Source organism: Mesoplodon mirus (assembly GCF_964341445.2).
Source record: "Mesoplodon mirus genome assembly, chromosome: 12".
NCBI lineage: Eukaryota > Metazoa > Chordata > Mammalia > Artiodactyla > Ziphiidae > Mesoplodon > Mesoplodon mirus.
The window spans coordinates 74,404,979-74,429,001 of NC_138988.1; the positions used below are offsets into that span (position 1 = coordinate 74,404,979).

The following is a 24,023-nucleotide window of genomic DNA, read 5'->3' on the forward strand; positions in this document are numbered from 1 at the left end:
TGCATCCCCATGGTGTCCTTTACCAGGCTTCTCTATTCCCTGTATTTCATTTCAACTGAGATTTAGTTTTAGTGTCTAATCAACTTCAGGTTCTATTATATTTTTAATAAGACTATTTCAAATCAACTGTATTATTTTTATAAGCAGACAAAACAATAAAGCTTAAAAATATTTTTAAAGGAACTCAAAGAAACACCAGTCTTTCTAATTCATCCATTTTAGCAATTCATTAAAATGCAGTATCCAAAAGATTTTTTGGAAGGCAGGCTAAACCAATGCTTTTTCACAGGAAGGATGCTCAGTGACTATTGATGGTCTGATTTATTTTCCAAACACACTGCTTTTACAGTTTAAATCCATCTCCCCTTCTGCCTCAGTGCTGAAGTCCACCATCCTCTGAGCAATGGCACACCCTCCAGTGGAAGCTTACATCATCCTATAATTGCAGTTGTCTTCAATTTTCCTTTCTTTCTTTTTAAAAATAATGTAATGTAAGTACATAATTGAAAATTTGGAAATGAGAGAAAATGAAAGAAGAAACCACTCCTAATTTCACCCCTCTAACAGAGTCATTGTTACCTATACACTCTGTACCGTCTTTATTAGGGATAATATTTTGTACCAAATTGTAATCCGTGAATACTGGTTTTAATATCCCTTTCATTAACATTAAATACATTTAAAATATTTGTAGCTTATGTTAAGGGTATAAAAAATAGCAATAATAAATATAGTGTGTCCATAGCCCAGCTTGAGGAAGAGAACTTTACTAATCCCCTACACAGACTCTATGGCTTCTCCCTCTTCCTAGCCTCACCTCCCGTCACTATCCTGATTCTTTGTCTATGCTCACTTGGTCTTATAGGTATTGCCACATGCACGTAGATGTCTAAAAACTGTATCATTGGTTTTGCATGCATCTGAACCTTATGTAATTGGAATCACACTGCAGCTATTCTACATCTTGCTTTTTTACTTAACGTTATGTTCCTGAGAGCCTTCTATGTTGTCACAGCTGCTATGGTTCATTCATTCTAACAGCACAGCTAATATAGCTACATTCCACAGTAAGACTATGCCACAGTGTGTACTGCAATTTCTGCACATAAAATTATACTGTAAATATCTTGTCACAATGCTATGTATCTTCAAAATAATTATTCATTATAGTAGAGTATTATGCTGAGAGAAGAACTATTTAATTTTATAGTTACCCAACTGTTGGACGTTAATGGTGTGTGTATGTGTGTGTGTGTGTGTGAGTTTGCTTTGTAAATAATGCATCAGGGAAGCATCACTGTCTAAACAGCATATTAAATATTTTGTATTATTTCCTTCGTGGAGGGATGTGGGAAGATGGTCCACAGAAGTGGTATTACCGGATCAAATGTATGAATGAATAACATGATTCTTTAATACACTGTAAAACTGTTTCATAATATTGTAATGACATCAGAATTGGGGATTATCATTAAAAACGGGTTCTTTTGTCAATATGTTAGAATAGTACTTTACTGCTGTTTTAATCTACATATCTCTTATTACAAAATTGAACATTTTCCATATATTTGTTTAGTGTTATATTTAGTTATTCAAGTGCTCTACCAAGGTTTTAGTACCTTTCTTTTTAATTTGTTGAGCATTTCACATAACAAAGATTAATTCTGTCATGTTACCGCAAATTTTTTTCCCAGGCTATTGTTTCCCCACTGGTTTCTTACGTGAAGAAATCTTTGATTATCCTGTAACTTGATGGACTATTCTTTCCCTTTTTGAGTGTTTTTCTTTTGTTTCCAAGCAATATTCAATTCTACTGATTTCCTATGCATTTACATTTTGCACTTAATTGTTTGATCCATCTGCAATTCATTTTGATGAAGTCAAATGATTTTTTCCAAATTGCTAGACATAAAAATTATTTATTGAATAATTTTCCTTTCCCCATTGATTTGCGATGCCTTCTTTATGATTTATTACATTATTTCTGCAAGAGTCTATTTCTGAACTGTCCTAGTTCACTTATCTACTTCCTCCTCTTCTGCCGGCCCCACAGTGTTTTAATTACAAAGGCTTCATAATGCATTTTAATATCTGGTAGGACTACATATTTTAATATCCAAAAGATCTAATTCCCTTCCCCCCAGAACCATTTTCATAATTCCCCTTGAGGTTCTCATCTACTTATTTTTCCAAACAGACTTAAAACCATCTGGTGAAATTTTTTTAAATCTTGATGGGACTTTGAGAGGAATGGCATTAGACTCATGAACTAATTCCAGAAGTATCCAAATCCTGAATTTTAATCTCACCATTTAGAAATAAGGTCTTTAATCTCTTTAACTCTTCTTGGTTTACAACTAAGCAATCTGTAGTTAATGATTATTTTATTCTTTTCTTTACAGTATTTATTCTCTAAAGTTACTATTTTTATAACTTTCTGCATTGGCTTTTTGCTTTGATCTCAGTCATATGCAATGATACCTTTATGAGGCTCCAATAAAGTATAATGCCAGTGGACTGTATGAACTCAATCTTCCTTATCAGGTTCAGGAATGGTCATTTTATATATTCCTTTTTAAGTGGTTTGTAGAAGTTAGAAGTTGAATTGATTGAATGCACTTTTGAAATTAATGAGATTATTACATATTTTCACTTAAACCATTTAAAATATTTCATTTGATTCATTATGTGAATCAAATGAAAATATATGTATATGAAGCCATTCCTACATTCCAGGAGTATAACCCACTTGGGTATGGTGGAACATTCACATACTCTAGTGTTGAAATCTACTCACTAGAATTTTATCTAATATTTTTACATTCCTAAGCAAGACTGGTATAGAGCCTCCCTTTGGGGACTTGCCAGATTTGTTATCAGGGTCATGTTTGCTTGAAAGTAGGATCTGGAAGTTTTCCATCTTTCTTCTAAATCCTGGAACACTTTACATAACACAGGAATCACTGGTTCTTTGAAAGGTTAAAAAAAAATTCCAAAGTCCTTTTTATATTTTAAAATATTCCACCTGGCACCTATGTCCATGTGGACATTACCGTGTTTGTATACATGACACTGTAAGATATTGATCTCTAATGGAACGGGGAGTAGTTTTATTGTAACTTACTGCCTTTTCTTCCCCAGCTGAAAAGGGAGTAAATGTCCAAGATGATGAAGACCTAGGAAATAACCCATTTTCCCAGGCTTTGGTTCCAAGAGCCTCCTTTTTAGAGGCCCATCAAGGAAGGTATACAAGGTGGTCAGAGAATATTGAATGCTAAACCATACAAATTTCATTGAGGCTGACCAAATTTGGCAACCACAACTTTACCACTGACATATGGAACTAAGAAACCTAAGATCTGAAAAGACAAGGGGATCACCAGTCTACCCCAGGTCACCTCTAGTTCTGTGGTAAAGGTATTCCAAATTTTTAGTCCACAGAACCATCTGTTTCAGCTATAGAACACTGCATCTCTTCCACAGCAATAAAAGCTCGTAACTCTAAGGCTTTCTCTGCTTACTGCAAGGCTCCTGGACCAAAGACCCTGCAAGCACTTCCAGGGGACCATAAATAAAAGATTTAGCATCGCTATGGGCTGAATGTTTGTCCTCACCCCCCAAATTCATATGTTAAAGCCCTAGCCCCCAATCTGATGGTATTAGGAGGTGGGGCCTTTGGGAGTCAATTAGGTTAAAATGAGTCACAAGGGTGGAACCCCCATGATGGGATTAGTGTCCTTATAAGATGAGGAAGAGACACCAGAGCTTCCTCTCTCCACAAAGAAGAGGTCATGTGAGCACACAAGATGGTGGACACCTACAAGCCAAGAGGAGAGGTCTCAGTATAAAACTTACCTTGCCAGCACCTTGATCTTGGACTTCCTAGCCTCTAGAACCGTGAGAAATAAATTTCTATTATTTAAGCCACCCAGTCTATGGTATTTTGTTATGGCAGCCCAAGCTAAGACGAGAGGGTTGTGGTAATATCTGCCCAAAAGAACGCTGAGCTGCAGCTATACAGACTGCGTAGCCTGCTGTAGAGTGAGATACCCCTTAGGAGAAACAAATGGTACGGAGTCTGAACCAATTACGATTGAGTGTCTACTAGAACATGCGAGGACGGTGCCGTATGAACATATGTGACAATATAAATAGCACTCAAACAGTGACAATGCCCAGGAATGAGGCTGTGAACAGGGCAGTAACTGCAGATGTAAGTGTGCACAGAACAATCTGCTCTTTCTTGACGAAGACACATTTCAGTTCATGTCCACATTCACAGAGGATCCATGAAACGTTAGAGATAGATGAAATGTTAGGATTGTCAGTCAAGGTGATGAGTGTTAGGATAGTCTGGCAGGAAGACAGGGACCTCAAAACCCTCTTTGGCACTAGGATTCCATGATTCCGTTCAGGATTTCACATATGCAGGCAGTCTTTTTCTCCCCTCAACAAGGGCAGAGATGTTGTTTTCACACCAGTCATGGCCTCACACAGAAGCTTAATCCCTGGCTGGAAGGCAAAACATCTTTGTGGCAAAGCCAAGCAGGAATGTGAAGTGAAGCAGAACGAGAAACATTTTATTGCTGTTTTGGATGCCAGGGGTGGTTCGGTGTATGATTGGGGGATTTTTTTAAAATTAATTAATTAATTTATGGCTGCATTGGGTCTTCGTTGCTGTGTGCAGGCTTTCTCTAGTTGTGGCGAGCAGGGGCTACTCTTTGTTGCAGTGCATGGGCTTCTCATTGTGGTGGCTTCTCTTGTTGTGGAGCACGGGCTCTAGGTGCACAGGCTTCAGTAGCTGTGGCGCGTGGGCTCAGCAGTTGTGGCTCGCAGGCTCTAGAGCGCAGGTTCAGTAGTTGTGGCGCACGGGCTTAGCTGCTCTGCGGCATGTGGGATCTTCCCAAACCAGGGCTCAAACCCGTGTCTCCTGCATTGGCAGGCGGATTCTTAACCACTGCGCCACCAGGGAAGTCCCTGGTTTGGAGGGTTTTTTTAATGACTTCAGAAGGCATCTTAAGAAGTCACACTCTTGGCAGTTCCAAGATGCAACTGCTGGTGCAAGTACTAACACTTACCAGCAACTGACTGATGGACACACTGCTTTTCTCAAAAGTACCCTTTCCCTCCTGGGGCTTTTCAGACCAAACTAGGTTTTGTGTGTGTGTGTGTGAGTGTGTGCCCATGCACACACAGAGACATAGCACACAACTGAAAGCCAAATGAAATTCAACAAATTTACCATTTTTAGGGTTAAATTGTGGAAAAAGAAAAAACCATTGACATGCCTTTTCATTTGAACTGTTTAGTTACTGCAAAATTTTCTTCCTACCGGTGGGAAATTAAACGAACAATTCTAAGTTAATGACTTGAGGGTAAACAGTTCCTTCTTTTATATAATGAATTGGGTTCACCAAGACTTGCGTTTAAGTGAATTTCTCCTGTCCCTTTAAATCAAGTAAAGGCATGATTTCAGCGAATTCCTAGGCTTCATGAGAAGCTTCAAAAGAAATATGATTTTTCGCCCTACAGTTGCACATTAACTCCACATCTCCCCAACACCTGTTATGCATAGATGCGGGGAAGCATCCACCCTTAATGTTGTTTTCACAGGTGATGTCATAAAAATAAGAAGAGTGCAATAAATTATTCCTAAAGCTGAATGTTTTCAATGTGAAGATTTTATTCCTTAGACTGTCTCCTTCCTACTATTTTAGGATCAAGATGGTCCTTTCTTTTATAAGAACTGTAGTGATAGATGTTAGGTTTTTAAAAACATCCTTCCCTGGCAAAATAAAAACTTGGTAGCCCTAAGCCAATCCCCCCAATTCTGTTTTGGTAGTTTCTTGGTCCAGACAAACTACATTTGAGAACCACTTGTCTACAGCACCCTCTGAACCAAGGAATTCAGGGTCAGTTGTCCAGTTATCACTAGTTCTCATCTACTTATCACAATTGTGACCAGACAGCCTTGGGAGCAACAAACAACCTACAGAAAATTTAAGTCTAATTTTAGTCAATATTCAGGGGAAGGGAGGATGAAAAATTTTATGGTTTATAAATTTGTGGTCTGTAAGTTCCTGGTCACTCTGGAACTTCATCCTCCATCCACAGGCCCCTCGCTGTACCCTATCCAATCCTTATCCTCAAAGTTATCACCTCCCAGTTTTGAAATCAGCTTCAGGGTGCTGCACCCACCTTTGCTCTTCCCACCACTAATCTGGGAACCCCAAATCAAGAGATTTCACCCTCCTGGGATTTTGAGAAGTCAGCCTTATGGCACCCAAGGCTTTTGAGAACGATTCACAGCGTTTTGTCAGCCAAAATCCCACTGAAATAAATGCCCAAGGCTAGCTTCTCACTACTGCAGCATCTCAACCAATCCAGGTGATTCTAAAATCCATCCGCCCAGAAAAGCCCCACTGAGTGGCTGGCTTGGGAAGCCAAAGCTGAGGAGGGTCACTTGGCCCTCCAGAGCCTCCAAACGGAGAACAATGGCAAGAAAATCAGCTAGGATAAGTCATGACAGGCTTTCAACTATTTACAAGACTTTCTCAACCAAGAATACGTTAATGTTACCATAAAGTTAAAATTCCCTATTTTCCAGGGATTATAACTACTTTTAATTTAAAACTGTGTGTTGGGCTTCCCTGGTGGCGCAGTGGTTGAGAGTCCGCCTGCCGATGCAGGGGACACGGGTTCGTGCCGCGGTCCAGGAGGACCCCATATGACACAGAGCGGCTGGGCCCGTGAGCCATGGCCGCTGAGCCTGCGCGTCCGGAGCCTGTGCTCTGCAACGGGAGAGGCCACAACAGTGAGTGGCCCGAGTACCGCAAAAAAAAAAAAAAAAAACAACAACAACAAACTGTGTGCTACTTAAATTTTTCTTTATTTAGGTTTTCCCCAAAGTGAATTTTTTTTAAAAAACCACTCCAGTAAAAAAAAAAAATCCATAAACACTAAATATTTTAATATCTTTATTTACCTTGTCTCTAGCTGAGCTAACCAGTGACCTATATTTGTTGTGAAGAGTTAATTTCCTAGAATAAACATGCACATAAACATACAAATGTGACAATATTTTGAGTTATATGAAGCTAATAAAGGTAACATTTATTGGGCCAGCCACTGGGCCACTGGGCACTTTACTTGGATTACCCCAGTTAGTCCTTACAACAGACCTATAAAGCAGGTATTATTCCTATTCCCATTTTATAGATGAGGTTATAAATGAGGAACTTCATTACTGTAATTTAATCTTCAATAACCCAGAATTTGAGTTCAGTGTTTACTCTGGCTATAGAAAGGTTGAATAAGTATATTAGAAATAAAACAGCATTGTAGAAGGCATAGTTAACCTCCCAGAAGGTCCTACATCTTAAGACATACTGAAGAGCAGATGCTAATTGCAAGCCTTCCAACAGGAACTGTTTGGGAAGGTTCTGTCTGAAACTATACTATGTTAAACCACTTTAAAATTCAGACTTACACTAGTTAAGAGTGAGTTTTCTCTCACTGTTACCCCAACAATTAGTCCAAATTAGTAAGGCCTCTATAGATGACACAGTACAGTGGATGTCCACTGTCACTCTCCCCATGTCCATTTCCCTCCTCCCTCAACAGTACCCACAGCTCTGCTTCCCCCACCCTGGCGCTTTGAGGAAAGCTACACTCCCCAGTGTAGGGATAGGCTAATCAGGAAAATCTCCCATCCCTGCCAATCAACAGAAGGCCAATGTGACTGGCTAAGGAATGAACACATGACTCAGTTCAAGCCAATGAAATGCAGGGTTGGTTTGCTGGGGGGGGGGGCTTGTGGGAAAGACACTTTCTCAGTCTTTTCAAGAGTTAGGGCAAGGGATGCGTCTTTCTTTCTGGCCAGAGGGACGTGCAACAATAAGCCCAGGAACTTCTGTGGCCATTCTGCCGCCAGGAGAGAGGCCAGCCTGAGGATGGACTGATACCATGGAAGAGCGGCAGAGAGATGGGAAGAAACTGGACTCCTGTTGTCTCACATGCACCCTGTAGTCCGTCCCATCCCTGCTTTTTGCTAGTACAAGCCACTTAATTAATTCCCTGTGCTGTGGGAGCCCCTTTGAGTTCAGTTTTATGATATTCACAACCCCCAAGTAATCCAAACTGATAAATTGGAAATAAACACTCATCCACAGCTTTTTCCTAGCACTTGCTCAGATTTTGCTTGGTCCTGTTTCAAGTGGTTTTGTGTTGTTTTTCTTGAGAAAATATGATGGGCTTTCAAGAAACGCTTTCATGAATTAATGAGTGGCCTTGGGCAAGTCACTTGATCTCTTTGGGTCTTTTCAACTATAAGAAGGATGAAGTTTGATTAGAGGGTTTCTGGTGCTCCTTCCAGCCCTCACAGCCAATGGTTCTATGTAGCTGACCCAATATTGCAAAGTTTCACACTCAAACAAACGAAAAACCCTCTTTGAGTCCTAAAGTAGAAACATCCCTTTTAATATATTCCAAGCGATCTGCATCTCTTGGTCGGTCAGATATTTTCCATTTGTGCCCTGATACCCATCCCCGATCTGTCTCCACTCAGCTTGCACCCCTAGAGGTTCTGATCTCTGCACAGCTTCAATATGGTCCCTGCCTCCTGGCTTCTGGCTGAGTACGCCTAATGGGAGGCACCATCAGGAGACGTGAGAACTGACAGGGAGTTCAATGAGGAGATCCATTTTCTTGGCTCTTCCCTGGCCATGTTGCTGTAGGTTGACTGCCTCCTACCAGAGACAGCCTTTCTGTACAGCTTCTCTTTCCAGTTCTGATAACCAATCCCTCCCTCTTCTTTTTAGGCCCAGGTATGGGAACAGCTTCCTGACACTGCTAACCCTGGGATGCTTCAACATCCCGTGCTGGTTTCTCTTAACCCTGCTGATGCTACTATAAGCAGTTCCTTCAGTAGAGACTCTTGGACTACTCCATTTGAGTGAACCATCTGTTTCCTACTGGAACCCCAAGACACAGTGGCTTAAAAATTAAATCAAAATCAGGCACAATAAAAAAGAAACAGAAGCAATCAACTGTGAGTCTCACAGAAGAAACAGGAAAAGTGTGGAACTTGCCAAGAAAAAACCTGCACACACCGAAAGAATCAAATTAGACACCACCACCCCCCTTCCCCACCGTCACTAAGAATTTGTGGGAAATAGTCATCTCTTGCGAAAACAGGGTTTAAAACTGAAAAAAAAATTCTGTTTATACACAAACCTATTGACCCTCCACACAGCTTGTGTGTGAGATCTGGCAGAGGAATCATAGCTATGTGCCCATTTTCTAGAGAGACAAACTGAGCCTGGAGAGAGAACACAGGGCCAGAGCTGACAAAAACACTAGAAATGCCCCAGGGCCAGTTCAAAGGCTCCTTGGTCCAGGAATCTGCCTCTGACAGGCTCTGTGGAGTTTCTCAGAGTGGCCTTCTGTACCAATTCTCCAGAGGTGTTTAATTCCCACTTCTAGAAGCTACCATCCATGAACATCTTTTGGATCCTTCACTATCTGCAACAACTCTGCAAAGTCAAGAGAGACGAGACACGATGCCCTCAGCCCCATGCCAAGTGATGCTGAATTCCAATACGTGAAACCATAAGCGCTGACCATTTCCCGGACACCTATGGATGTCCAGGCGCAGAGCAGCCAACCTCCCCTCTGTGGGGCATTTTCCACACCACATGGATCAAAGAAACGATTTTATGACCCCTTCATCATAAAGCATTCAAACACCCAGAATGTCGGAGAAGCTACCTGTTTCACGATTAAGAAGCTTAATCTCTCAGGGTCGTCCTGCTTCCGTGTCTTCCTCTTTCAGCATCCTCCAGAGCCAGGGCCTGTAGGGGTGACCCAGAAAGCACATTCAGGATATCTGGCTTCAACATGGGGACAGATCATATCAATCAGGGAGGGACTAGAGAGGCAGCCAAGGATGGAGCCCTGAAGAACCCAGCAGTGGATGGATCTGCCCGGGAGGAGGGCCCTGAAAGGTCCCTGAGGGTGGAGAGGACTTAGGAGAGAAAGACACTCAATTCCAGTCTTCTAGTCACTCAGGCCCCAAACCAGGAGTCATTGTGACTCCCCTGTTTCCTTCACACCCCACGTCCAATCCATCAGCAAATGATGCCAGCTTTATCTGCAAAATGTATCCACCTCCACTGCTACCACTTTGGTCCAAGCAGCTTCTCTCATTAGAATACTGCAATAACCTCCTAGCTGGTCCCCCTAACTTCCATCCTTGCCTGTCTATAATCCATGTATCATGCAGGTTGAACTGTGTTATGGGTCAAACTGTGTCTCCCCGCAGTTCCTATGTTGAAGTCCTAACCCCAGGACCTCAGAATATGAACTTATTTGGAAATAGGATTGAAGCCGATGTAACAAACTCTTACGATGAGCTCACACATCATACATTGAGTAGGGTGGGTCCCTAATCCAATATGACTGGCGTCCTTATAAAAAGGGGAAATTTGGACACAGACACCTACACAGGGAGAGCACCATGTGAAGACTGGACTCATGCTGCCCCAAGCCAAGAAACTACCAGAAGCTAAGAGAGAGCTCTGGAACAGATCCTTCCCTAGCGCCTTCGGAGGGAGCATGACCCTGCAGACACCTTGGTCTTGAACTTTTGGCCTCCAGAACTGTGAGATGGTAAATTTTTATTGTTTAAGCCACCCAGTCTGTGGTACTTTGTTATGGCAGCCCTAGAAGACCAATACACCATGCTCCCCACACCAGCCTAAAAATCACTCATCTGCTCAAAACATTCCTATAGCATCTTACATCTCTCAGAGTAAAAGACAAAGTCCCTGAAATGTCCTACCCGGCTCCATGACCTGCCCCAGCCTCTTCTCTGACCTATTCTCCTACTCTGCCCTTCTTCAAGTTCCTACAGCCACAATGGCTTCCTCAAGCATCCCAAGTAGGCTCCTGCCTCAGGGCCTTTGCACATGCTCTTCCCTCTGCCTGGAACACTGTTCCACTAGGCTTCCTTCACTTCCTTCAGGTTTCTGTGATAATGTCACCTTCTCAGTGAGACCCTCCTGACAACCCCAGCAGCCTTTCCACCCTCCTTCCCTGTTGTATTTTTCTTTGTAGTGCTCATCACCACCTGACATTTGTTTATATTTTTATCCCTCTTTCCTCACACTAGACTAGAAACTCCCTGGAAGCAGGGACATGGAATTATGGTATGCCCCAGAGCCCAGCACATAGTAGGTGCTTAAGTAATAGTGGCTGAGAGATTTATTTGCGGACTGAAAGAAGCCCAGAGAGGGGCCTCCCTGGTGGTGCAGTGGTTGAGAGTCCGCCTGCCGATGCGAGGGATGCGGGTTCGTGCCCCGGTCCGGGAGGATCCCATGTGCCGCGGAGCGGCTGGGCCCGTGGGCCGTGGCCGCTGGGCCTGCGCGTCCGGAGCCTGTGCTCCGCAACGGGAGAGGCCACAACAGTGAGAGGCCCGCATACCGCAAAAAAAAAAAAAAAAAGAGTAAAGAAGCCCAGAGAAAAGAGAGTTGCAAGAAGGAGGAAGTTGTCCACAGTGTCAAAAGTAGCAAAGGGTCCAGAAAGATAAGGACCGAAGTGTCCGTTGGGTGTGGTAATATGGAGGCCACAGGTGACCTGAGAGGGGACAGCTCGTGTGGAAGCAGGAGCCCCTCGCAGCAAACCCACCAGGTCCCTCCCCTGCGCCAGTCACACCTCCCACAGGCAGAAGCCAACCTGAGCGGGCTGCCTCAGCGAAGAAGCAAAACCCGAGGGCAGATTCTTTCCAGGCGTCTCATGAGGGAAGGAGAAAAGGGAATGAGAAAAAGAGGGGGTGAAGGTTTGAGGAAAGACTACAGCAGAATGACTGGAGCGGGTGAGGTCCCAGAAGCTGCACGGGCACCCGGGTGCAGGAGGAAGGTTCCCTCTCACCAGGAAGAGGAGGAGGGGTGTGTCCTCCTCTGAGTGGAAGGAAACCAAGCTGGGATGAGCCCAGATGGGGATAACTGCACGAGGCGGGGAGGCGAGAACCTGAGTGAGCTCGCTGCTGAGCCAGGGGACCTTGTCAGTAATCAGTGAAGGCAGGAGGTCTCCTGAGTGACGAAGGGAAGACAGGGAGGAGGGCTGGATGGAGTGGGGACTGTGGGGAACATCCTGCATGGTCAGCCCTGAAACCGAGTACCTCCTCGAATTCTGTGCCCCACGTACCTCCTCGCCTTGTGAAGTGCCAACTCTCACGGGAGAGAGAGCCAGACGCTGGCCAGCATCACTGAGGGCTCAGCTGAAACAAGAGGCCGTGGGCTCAGACACACACAATCCACGTGGCTATGGGTTTCTGGGACAGGCCCTTGGCAGCATGGATTTAGGAGAAGGGTCTTCCTCCAACTGAAGAATTCCGCGACCCCAAACAGCTCCACCCCTTTCTGTCAGGGCTGCATCACTCACCCAGGCCCCCAGATTCAGCCCTTTGAGCCCCTCTGAGTCCTCACTCTCCACTGCCCTAATTCCTCCCAGTCAGTCACAAATCCGGCCTATTACACTGGTGTGCTGGGTGCGACCCAAGTTAAAACCCTCACACACCAGTCCTGTGAGGTGTTCTGAGTGTCTATTTACAGTTGATAAAACTGAATTTTGATGAAGTCACCTGCTCAAGGTCACACAGGTAGCAAGTGGCAGAGCTGGGGTTTGAAATCTTCCATCTCTCTTTCCTCTTGTCCACATTCATGCCACCACCCTGGTCCAAGGCCTCAACGTTTCATTCCTAAAATTCAATGTGATAAATATCTTCTAACTCACCTCCCAGCATTCCCCTGTTACAGGGCACACATCCGAATGAAGCTTCTTACAACACTGTTTTGTTTTCCTGTTCCAATAAAACTTTATTTACAAAAATAGGCACCAGGCCATAGTTGGCCTGTAAGTCACAGTTTTCCAGCCACTGATTTATAGTCTTCATGGAATTATGAAAAATTTTGCCCATTATTTGTTCAAGTATTTTCCCCTCTCCCCTTCCTCTCTCACTGGGACTTCAATCACACATACGTTAGACCACTTAATATTGTCCCACAAGTTGTCAATGCTATGTTTTTATTTTAAATATCTCTGTGCTTCTTTTTGGATAGTTTCTGTTGCTATGTCTTCAAGCTGGCGTCTCATCTGCTTTAATCTCATGCAGTGTGTTTTTTATTTCGAATGTTGTATCTTTCAGCTCTAAAAGTTCCATTGGAATCTTCTACTTCTCTCCTCTTTTACGATCTCCTCTCCTTGTTGAACATGTGGAGTGTGTTTATAATAGTTCACAGCATTGTTTTTACCTATCCCCGTCCCATGCAATTGGAAGGGCTCCTTCTTCAATCTTGCTTCCCACACGCACACTCCACTGCACCCCATCCAGGATGCTCCTCCCCTTTCCATGCACCCCTCAAGGCCCAATGCCAGGACATTCCTCCCCACCCCATCCCCATAGCTCCACCCCTCTGAGCGCCCTGCTCACGCCCCAGCTTGCTGAGCAATCCCTGCTCTTCTGAGTTCACTGCACTTAGCTTCTCTTGGCAAGTGTTCCATTTGCTAAGTTTCCGTGTAGATGGCACACAATTACTTGAAGGTAATTAATATATGCGTTGAATGCTTGGAATTGCCCACTGCTCAACACAGAGTCTACAATGGTAAATGTTACTCGATCTACAAAACAATTCTGATGAAACACAGACGATATACTTCTAGAAGTTTTTCAGAAAATACAAAAGAACTGGGATGGTAACTGGAAGGGACACAGGGCCTTCTTGAAGTTTTGGAAGTGTAAGTATTCTCCCTTTGCAGGAGCACCCAGAGTCTGACACCCTGTACCAGCCACCGTAATAAGAGGGAGGGTGGCTGGATGTAGCTCTCCCTTCCTTCCTGCTCCTACATACTCAAGGTCTTGGGATCCCTCCTTAGGTACATGCTTTCACACACAGAGATATCCTATCTTCCTCCCTCTTCAAAAGAAGAGCTTAAAATGTGAGCAGTCCAAATCTGGCTGAGTGGAGTTCATGGTGACTAGCAGAATGGCAGAAGGAAGAGAAAGGATACTCCATATCTGGGAAACTGGGAGTTGGCTCTAACCTACTTTGACTGTCAGCCAGGGACCATACAATTCTGGGATTCTTGGGGTCACAGAAGGAGGATGGTTGAGAATGGTGAAAGTCAACAAGGCACTCAAGGGTCATCCAATCACACCCCATGCAGATAGAATGGGCAGCACCTGAATAACAAGGGTCTGGGAGGAATCTATGGAGGGGAAGGTGATGCTGCCCACCAGGTGCCCAATAAGAAATCAAGATCTCCCCTAACCAGTGGAACCAAAGGCACAGTGTGGTCCTCGTGACACAGTGGAAATACCAAGAGCTCTGGAGTCAAGCCTGGGATCATATCCTGACCTCATCACCCAGTGGCTGTCCAAATTTAGGCTGGTCACTTCCCCTCTCTGAGCCTGGCTCCGCGTGAGCTAATGCGAGGCCTAAATAAAACAAGACATGTAGGAAAACATCCAGCGCAGTGCCTGGCATTATGTAAGGGGCCCAGTAAGTGTGGCTCCCCTCCCTCCTTCAGATCTCACAACTCTCAACCCTCCCTAAGAGGAGCAAGTGCAGAAGCTACAGAGCATTTCCCAGGGGGAAGGTCTGCAAAGAAGGATGGCCAAAGTCAGCTAAAGGGAGGAGGACAAAAGGGCCACCCCACGGCCTCAAAGAGAGAAGCACTGGACCTCTGTAAATGCCAGGGTTTCAAAACATACAAAGCTTCAAGCCTCAGACCAGACCCAAACAGGAAGTTTGTGACAAACTTAGAAAACATGCAGGCACGACTGCAGGAGGTTGACACCACTCAGAAAAGATGAAAATGAGCACTCCTGGGGGCGGGAGGCAGCGTGGAATAAAAGGAGTGTGCTTGGCCGACATTCCAAACACATACAGCTCCTCCGGGTGTCGGGAGCACCTGCCCTGTGCTCCTCTCCTCACCCCAAGCACGTGGGCCAATCCCATGTGGCTGCCCTGGTTTTCTGGCTTCCACATGGAGCCTGTCAACACCTCCCCACTCTCTGTCCCTCCCCTCCCTCCCCAGGCATCAAGGGCAGCGGACATTTTGAACAGCTCTCAGGGGCCTGGGGATGTCAGGTGTGTGAGATCATTTTTCAGCTGGGAGAACTTAGCACAGAAAGAGGCAGTGATGTGCGGAGATCCCACAGGGCTCTCGACCAATGTCTTGTTGATCCCAGTGTATGTTTCACAAGGCCCCCTGGTGCTCCACAATGGGGTCTCCAGGCTGCCATGTTTTCTCCTCTGAAATCCTGCCTGGGACTAACATTTTCATTTGTACTGTTCACACAGGTATGGGGAACCATAACCTCAGTTCACTTACTTGTAATGGCAGGAAAATACAGACACGCCTAACCTCCATGATTTGTGTCCCCAACTGGAGTGAAAACTAGAAGGTTCCTTCCCCTTTGTTCTTAATCTCCTAGCATGTGTGGACTGAGCCTTGATACCAGGCTGTATGTTTGGTGGGTGTGCTCCAGAAAATACTTGGTAAATTAATAAACAATATCAATGCCACTTCTACTACCCTACCCCCCACCAGACTGTGTCCCACTGGTCCTGATCCACCCTCCACAGGCGGGTCCCTGCTTCCACCCCTCCCAGGTGAACCGCCCAACTGTAAACTCAGTCCCCTGATTATCAGCCTCAGTGCCCGCCCCTCCTCGGCACCTCCGGCAGTGGTTTCCCCACCTCCCCAAGTTAGGTTCCTTTTTAAAAAAATGACTCATTTAGGAAGAGACAAAACCCAAAACTTCAATGGTGAAGATAAAACAGCACTGAGTCTCTTTAAACACCTCCTACTCCATGTAGAATTTAGATCCGATAAAGACTCCCTAAACTGGACCGCCTAATTTGGAACTTTACAGTATACCCAGTTCTTCTAACAAAAAAAACATTTCCAGTAACGTCTTCTCTCTGAACTTTTCAGGGTCTTCCTTAAGAATGCAGGTGGCCTCAGGCCTGCAGTCAGTACCTTTTTTAAAATGTGGGAATGAGAAATTAAAGTCCACACTTGCAAGTCCTGGGTCAAAAATTAATTACTTCATGTTTTACTACATTTATGATTCTGACTTACTGGACAAAGGACATTGACATTATATCATTGGCCTAATGAGAATTATGGGGAGTTTTTTTTGTTTTTTGTTTTTGTAAAAAGTAAAATTTCTTCATACGTAAGAAGTTTACAACATATTGTGCACGGTATTTGAAAGGAACAAAACTGTATGATATAATACATAGAATCATAACATTTTAGGGTGCAAATGTGCAATTAGGATGATCCTAATCCAGGGGTTCTCAACGTTGGCTGCATTAAAAAATTCCCAGGCTCCACCCCCAGAGATTTGGATACATTTGGACTGTAGTGGGGTTCTGACATTGGTTTCTTTCTTTCTTTTTTATAAGTTTCCTGGTGATTTTAATGTGCATCCAGGGTTGAGGACCACTGATCTACTGCAGATAAGAAAACGGGGAGGTCTAAAGAAATTAAGGTGCAGCCCAAGACCACACAGCCAGACACAAAACCAGAACCAAATGTGACATTTACAACTCCCCGTCCAGATCAGTAGTCTCTTTCAGATTTTCAATATTCACTGAATTGTTAAAACCTTTTTTTTTTTTTTTTTTTTTTGCGGTACGCGGGCCTCTCACTGTTGTGGCCTCTCCTGTTGCAGAGCACAGGCTCCGGACGCGCAGGCTCAGCGGCCACAGCTCACGGGCCCAGCCGCTCCGCGGCATGTGGGGTCTTCCCGGACCGGGGCACAAACCCGTGTCCCCTGCATCGGCAGGCAGACTCTCAACCACTGCGCCACCAGGGAAGCCCTTTTTTTTTTTTTTTAACTTGGAGGACCAACACAGAGTTGCTGACTTTTTGTTGTGTCAAGCACGGATATTTTTATAAGTATCTATCAATTACTGTCACTGCTTCCTGTCAAGTCTCATGCTCATGCGCACACCGGCCACCCTCTCCACCCCAACCCCACCTAGGAGGTAAGATTGGACCATATCTGGCCCCTGCCCACAGTCTCACTCACCTCTACTCACCCTGCCCCTCACCAACATCCACAGGACAAATCCAAACAAAACCCAGGCCTCCAAAATTCTCCATCTCCCCGTTTCCTGAACCTCCACAATACGGATTTCTGAAAGTCCCTTCCCTGACCACAGACTACTTCCTAGTCCCTCCAAACCCACCTTTGGCCTTCCTCCTGAACAACACATGACACCTAATATTTGTACAAGTCACAGCATCCAATATTTACAATTTGTTCTTCCACACACATGATCCCTTCCAAATTTCTCCCTAATCAAGGATGTACAGGAAACTTTTTTTAAATTGGAGTATAGTTGCTGTACAATATTATATAAGTTACAGGTGTGCAATATAGTGATTAACAATTTTTAAAGGTTATACTCCATTTATAGTTATTATAAAATATTGGCTATATCCCCTGTGTTGTACAATATATTCTTGCAGCTTATTTTATACCTAGTAGTTTGTACCTCTTACTCCCCTACCCCTATCTTGCCCATCCCACCTTCCTTCTTCTCACTGGTAACCACTAGTTTGTTGTTATCTGTACATCTGCTTCCTTTTTGTTATATTCACTAGCTTGTTATATTTTTTTAGATTCCACATATAAGTGATATCATACAGTATTTGTCTTTGTCTGACTTACTTCACTGAGCATAATGCCTTCCAAGATTTACTGGAAACTTTTAAAGAGGGCTACCTCTGAGGAGTAGAATTAGGGGATGGGGTGGGGAGGTGGGAAGGAGGGGTTGTCTTTATACCCTTCAGTTTGAGTTTTGGGCAAGCATATATTTTTTAAATGGGACAAAAATAACACATACAGGGACGTCCCTGGTGGCACAGTGGTTAAGAATCCGCCTGCCAATGCAGGGAACACAGGTTTGATCCCTGGTCCGGGAAGATGCCACATGCCACAGAGCAACTAAGCCCGTGTGCCACAACTACTGAGCCCACACGCCGCAACTACTGAAGCCCGTGTGCCTGGAGCCTGTGCTCCGCAACAAGAGAAGCCACCGCAACGAGAAGCCCGCGCACCGCAACGAAGAGCGGCCCCCGCTTGCCAGAACTAGACAGAAAGCCTGCGCGCAGCAACCAAGACCCAGCTCAGCCAAAAATAAATAAATCAAAAAAAAAATCACACATACATACACATACATAATAAAACAAAGCAGGTTACAAAATACACCTACGGTTTGTTTCCACTTTGTAAAATACAGAAAATTGTTGGGGAAGTCTCCATACCCAAGTTTTCAATGTAAATGATACCTAGGTGGTGGGATTACGGGTGAGGTTAATTTCACTTCTCTTTCCTCTTTGCTTATCTTTATTATGTTTTATTTATGTAATAAAGGAATAATGAAAGTTTTAAAACCTGAACCAAAGCATTATCTGCTCTCTGAAACGTACACAGTATCAGGAAGCCAAGGCACCAGAGCAGGACCCAGTCTGGTGTGTAGAAACATCTCCCTTTTTGTAAAATGCAAGATTTCTCCCCAGTCAGGCCCTGGCTTCTGCAGCCTGCCTAAGGGTCGAATCTACCACTACAACTGACCCTAGCCACACCCAGGCCCTGGCAGTTCCCAAGAATAGATGTAGAAAAGATGCCCTAGCACAGCGGCCAAGTCCCTTATGGGACCCATCTGGCCTCGTCAGTTTCACCTCCTCCTGCTCCCTGAGTGTGAGCCACATGGAGCAGTTGTCCTCTCCTGAGTGTCTCCTCTGGTCCCCCCTGCCTCTAAGTTTCTACCCAGGCTGTGTCACCCACCCCTACTTGTTTCCTTCCTGAGTCTCTGCCAAGGCAAGCAGCCACGCCTACTCCAAGTAACATTCAAACCCACAACTTGAAGATCAGGAGCCCAGAAACTCTTGCAATGGAGCGTAAACTGTGGAATTCTCCACAGTCCCCACTGCTCCCCAAGCCTAACAAGGCAAAGCAGAGGGGTGAGAGCGTCTTCCAGGCAGCAAGAACCACAAGCTCAAAGGCCCGGAGCTCGTAGGGTGTGTGATGAGTTCGGGGGAGGAAAAGGCATTTGGGATGTCTGGAGCATCTCCTAGCACATCCAAGGCTTAGCAGAAAGAAAAATCCAAAGACACTTAGCAAAATTTACAAGGGCCAGCACAGAGAGGCCCAAAAGCGAAGGGCTCTCAGCCTCTCATCTGCTACTCATCCTTCCAACTGCTTCCCCACAATTCACAATTGAAAGCCCTTCCAGTGTCTAGTTGGGTCGAGGCCAATAGGAGTGGGTGGAAAAATAGGAATAGAGAAAAAAGAAATGAGATTAAGCAACACCACACTGAGAGAGGCTGAGGGCCTCCCTGTGCAACACCAAGTGGCCTTGGGTGATGCTTGAGGGGGGCGGGGACACGGTGCATAGCCCTGTCCTTGATGTCAGCCCCAAAGGTGAAGGACGTTTGCCAATTATCCAAACTTCCGGGACCCTCCAGAGACATTTCAAAAGAACTGTGAGACTTCAAAACTGCCGAGACACAGACTGGCCGTGCTCCACTCCGATGCCTCTGTGGCCTGCGTGAGGCCTTTGGGGAAATCCTCCAGGAGGCCATTGGACTAGCATCACCTCCTGTCCTGTAAGAAGGAAGCCTGCGACAATTCTTTTTTTTTTTAATTTATTTATTTTATTTATTTATTTTGGCTGTGTTGGGCCTTCGTTGCTGTGTGCAGGCTTTCTCTAGCTGCGGCGAGCAGGGGCTACTCTTCGTTGCAGTGCGTGTGGGCTTCTCATTGCGGTGGCTTCTCTTGTTGTGGACCACAGGCTCTAGGCGCGAGGGCTTCAGTAGTTGTGGCGCACGGGCTCGGTAGTTGTTGCTCGTGGGGCTTAGTTGCTCCGCAGCATGTGGGATCTTCCCGGACCCGGGCTCGAACCCGTGTCCCCTGCATTGGCAGGCGGATTCTCTTTTTTTTTTTTAACATCTTTATTGGAGGATAATTGCTTTACAATGGTGTGCTAGTTTCTGCTTTATAACAAAGTGAATCAGTTATACATATACATATATCCCCATATCTCTTCCCTCTTGCATCTCCCTCCCTCCCACCCTCTGGCAGGCGGATTCTTGACCACTGCGCCACCAGGGAAGCCCGCCTGCGACAATTCTGGCTCCTCACACATCCACCTCCATTGGGCTCAACCACCCGGCTGATGGTGCGTGCATCTGACCAGGAGAGATATATAGCTCTGTGAAAGCACCGTGCTGTTTCAGGCAGGGCTACATGCCCATCATCTCTCCTGCAGACACTCAAAGAGACCGTATGCTCCTGTGACCTCATCTCTAGCTTATTCTCTTTCCTTCTAAAAAACCCTCCCTATTGGCTCTCAGTGGGCATTTACTAACCAAGTAGAAAACCAATCCTCCAATCCATCATCTCCTATCACGTGGCCCCTCTCCCAGGGCTACAGCCCTCCCTGGGCTCCGTGCCAGCTCCCTCTGAAGAAGTCCCCTCAGGCTCTGGTGTGGTAATGGCATCTCCCCTATGTTGTTGGTCCATAGGTACCATCGCTGTTGGTTCCCTGAACACTGGAATAATTACTGAAGTCTCTTCAATTAAAACTTTGGAGTGAGGGAAGAGCTCCAAGAAAACTCAGGACCTAACACCTGTATGGAAGAAAGTTGGAGTCTCCGTGGAGACTGAGGAGATGTACACACTCAGAACAGTCGATAACACATCCTGAGGGCACGGTGGGCAGTCCCCTGCCACTGTCTGTGACGGGGAGGCATGGGGGCTGAAATGGCTGGAGAAGGGCTCACGGAGGAAGTGAGATCTGAGTTGGGTCTCGAAAATGGATTCAATTGGGTCAAGTGCAGAGGAAGTGGGAAGACCATCCCAGGCAGTGGGACCAGCACACGCGTGGCACTGACCACGGGGTGGGTAGGGCCCCGCTGCGGAGGAAGGAGAACCAGAGGCAGTGGGGGGTACACGTATGCATTCAGGAGTCAGACAGAATCACTCTGAGCCCACCTGTGCCTCTTGTTAGCTGTGCGACTGCGACGGGGCAACTTACTAACTCTCTAAGTACCAGGATGAAGATGAGGATAATACCGGTACCTACCTGCTGGGGCTATTGTGAAGACTAAACTAGAGGATGCACGGAAAATGCTTAGGATGCTGGGTGCCTGCCGTCAATGAACGTTATCTGTTACTCTTGCTACAGTCAAAACTACCCAGTGCCCATCCTGCTGATGCAGACAGCATACTTTCTTCTTTAACCTAAGAAATGCAAGAGCCAGCAGGGCACTGGAATGCCCAGGCAGCCAGGGGGTGGTGGGTATTCTCAACCACACACACACACACACACACACACAGAGGCACACACAGTTCTCTGCCCTTAGTGGACCACCTACTGCAGCAACTGGGCTCCCTAAGCTTCCAGCTGGAGAGGGCAAAGGGAAAGCATTTATTCCCCTCTTCCTTCTGTTTCACCACAGTTTGGTGGCAGTTGTGTCCCTTCAGCATCATGGCTATTGTCAGGGGCCCCACCTCCCCAACTTTGGAGCTCCGCCCTCCTGACCAAGGGGAGGGAACAGCTTCCCACTGTTGCCAACCCCGGCGGTGCCTCCCTTTGGTTTCCCTAACCCTGACCACACTTCTCTAAATACCTCCCCCTCACTAAAGTGTCCCCAGTAAACCCTTTGCATGTGCCAGCCATCTCATGCTGGGACCCTAACGGACAGAGCCAAGGCCGCATCCATCCACCTGATGCACAGGGTGGAAAGGGCAGCGCTGTCTTACTCTCACTCCCTTCCTCCTCTCAGAGGCAGGATATGAATGGCAGTGTTTAAGACAGAAGCACCAATGTGTTTTTCCTATGAGCGATCATTTGGGACTTTAACATCCCTAGGAATCTGGGGAAAACCCAAGAGGCTCAGGGAAAAGCAACTCTCCCAGCCCAGGCAGGGCATATTCAAAAGCCCTGTGCTCCTCCAAATCCACCAACCAAGTGGCAGAATCTAGATGAGTGCCTGGCACACAGTAGACACGATAAGTATTTGTTCGTGCAGGTCCTTCCAGCTAAGGATGGAAGCCTGAAATCCAAGAGATCTTTCAGGAAAGGATACTCCACTGAAGCAGCTCCTCCACCGGTGGCTCCTGAGATGCCCTGAGCTCATGACGTAAGGCTCTGAGGTGCCCCCATCTCCAGCCCTTCGTATCACAAATGCTCTTTTCTTGTCTCTTATCAAGTCATTCCTGAGGCTTATAATTTCCTCAGCACCTCCCTCTCTGATTTCATTGTTCCCCATTTCCCCACAGGGCCAAACACAGTCTTGGTTTAGTGAAATCCAGAAGCATTTATTAAGTGCTTACTGTATACAAGTACCATATCAGGCACTGAAGATCCAAATATGATTAAGATAAAGGTCTCAGGAATCCAAGAGCCGCAGAAAATATGAAGGAAGAGGGCTTAACACTGACTAAAGGGGATTCTAAGAAAGATTGAACTTGAACCACATTAGGTCTTGGAGGATGGGGCTGTGACCGTAGGGAAGGTGGGGGGAAGGCAGCAGGAGATGTAAGGAGGGAAGTGGGGGGTTGAGGAGCACTAGGTAAGGACAAGTAGTGCTGAACTGTCAGGGACGAGAGCAGAAAAGAGCCAGGCAAAGGGTCTGTCTCAAATCGGGCCCACCTGATTCAAGAACCAAGCGCATCCACAGAGCAGAAATGAAACCTGACCGGAAGGGTGTTTCCTCCCAGCAGCCCCCCAAAGTCAAAATGCCCCCCTCTCTGGAAAAATGTTAGAGGAATTCTGGGTGGGTCTGGGCAAAGATGATCATCCTGAAGGGATGCTTCTAAGCCTGCCACTCACCACCAGCCTGGCCCTGCCTTGGGGTCAGCCGGATCCATGGGTGGAAAGGGGACCTGCCGACCCGGAGCTCCAGAACCACCGAAAGCACTCCACCCTGTGAAAAATAATAACCTTTCACACACATTTGCTCTTACTTGGAATTCTAAAATTAAACGTTTGTTCCTCTCACCTAAAAGCTTTCTCCCTTTAGAAGCTAATATGCAAATGCCTCAGAAGAGCAGCCGCATATCTGCTCAGCATGAATACTTCCAGAAGATCTTTCCTGGAAAACAGGCTTTGCGGGAGGGATGCTGGAAAGATTATCTGTGACCAAGGGTGAGGCAGGAAGAAAAGGGATGGGGTTGGTGGAAGGAGAGAACGGCCGCTCCTGCACTGAATCAGCTACATCCACCAAGGGCAGAGGGGTAGAGAGTTAAATGCTGAGCCCTCGAAAGACCTTTCTTTTTCCTTCTAGTTTTAAAAAATTGAGGTATAGTTCACAAACCATAAAATTTACCCTTTAAACTGACCCATTCGGTGGTTTTTAGCATATTTACCAAGTTGTATTCCCATCACTGTCAGCTCATTTCGGAATATTTTCATCATCCTCCCAAAAAACCATATCCATTAGCAGTCAGTCCTTCTCCTCTTCCCTTGGCAACCAATTTCTATCTTACGGACTTGCCCACTCTGGATATTTCACATAAACGGAACCATACAGTATGTGGCCTTTTGTGTCTGGCTTCTTTTCACTTAACATAATGTTTTCAGAGTTCATCCATGTTGTAGCATGTGTCAGTACTTCATACCCTTTTATGGCTGAATAATATTCCAATGCAGAGATAAACCACATTTTGTTTATCCATCAAAAGACTTTTTAAAAGGCAAACAAATGGTGCTCCTACAAGAAAGGAGCCCCTGATATCCTCGGGGCTGCTTGGGCAATGCAACCACGTGTAAACCATCCTTCTCTGAGCCTCCCATCAGCACCCATGGACACTGTCCAAACCCTCCCCACTGGGCTGGCATGATTTTCCAAACACACAGTGGCTCAGGACAGCAGCCCTGAATCAGGCCATGACAGAAACAACTCAAATTCCTTCTGAGGGAATTTATGATGACTCT

The 24,023-nt window shown here is 45.7% G+C and overlaps 1 protein-coding gene across 8 annotated transcripts in view; it reads right to left on the reverse strand.

Annotated features, from left to right (window-relative positions):
• TRERF1 (transcriptional regulating factor 1) overlaps positions 1 to 24,023 on the reverse strand; it is a 204,830-nt gene that overhangs the window by 109,878 nt on the left and 70,929 nt on the right. For all 8 annotated transcript variants that reach the window (XM_082637840.1, XM_082637841.1, XM_082637833.1 and 5 more), the window contains exon 3: positions 9,769 to 9,851. The gene's annotated coding sequence lies outside the window, so the exon portion shown is untranslated. The remainder of the gene's footprint in view (positions 1 to 9,768; positions 9,852 to 24,023) is intronic.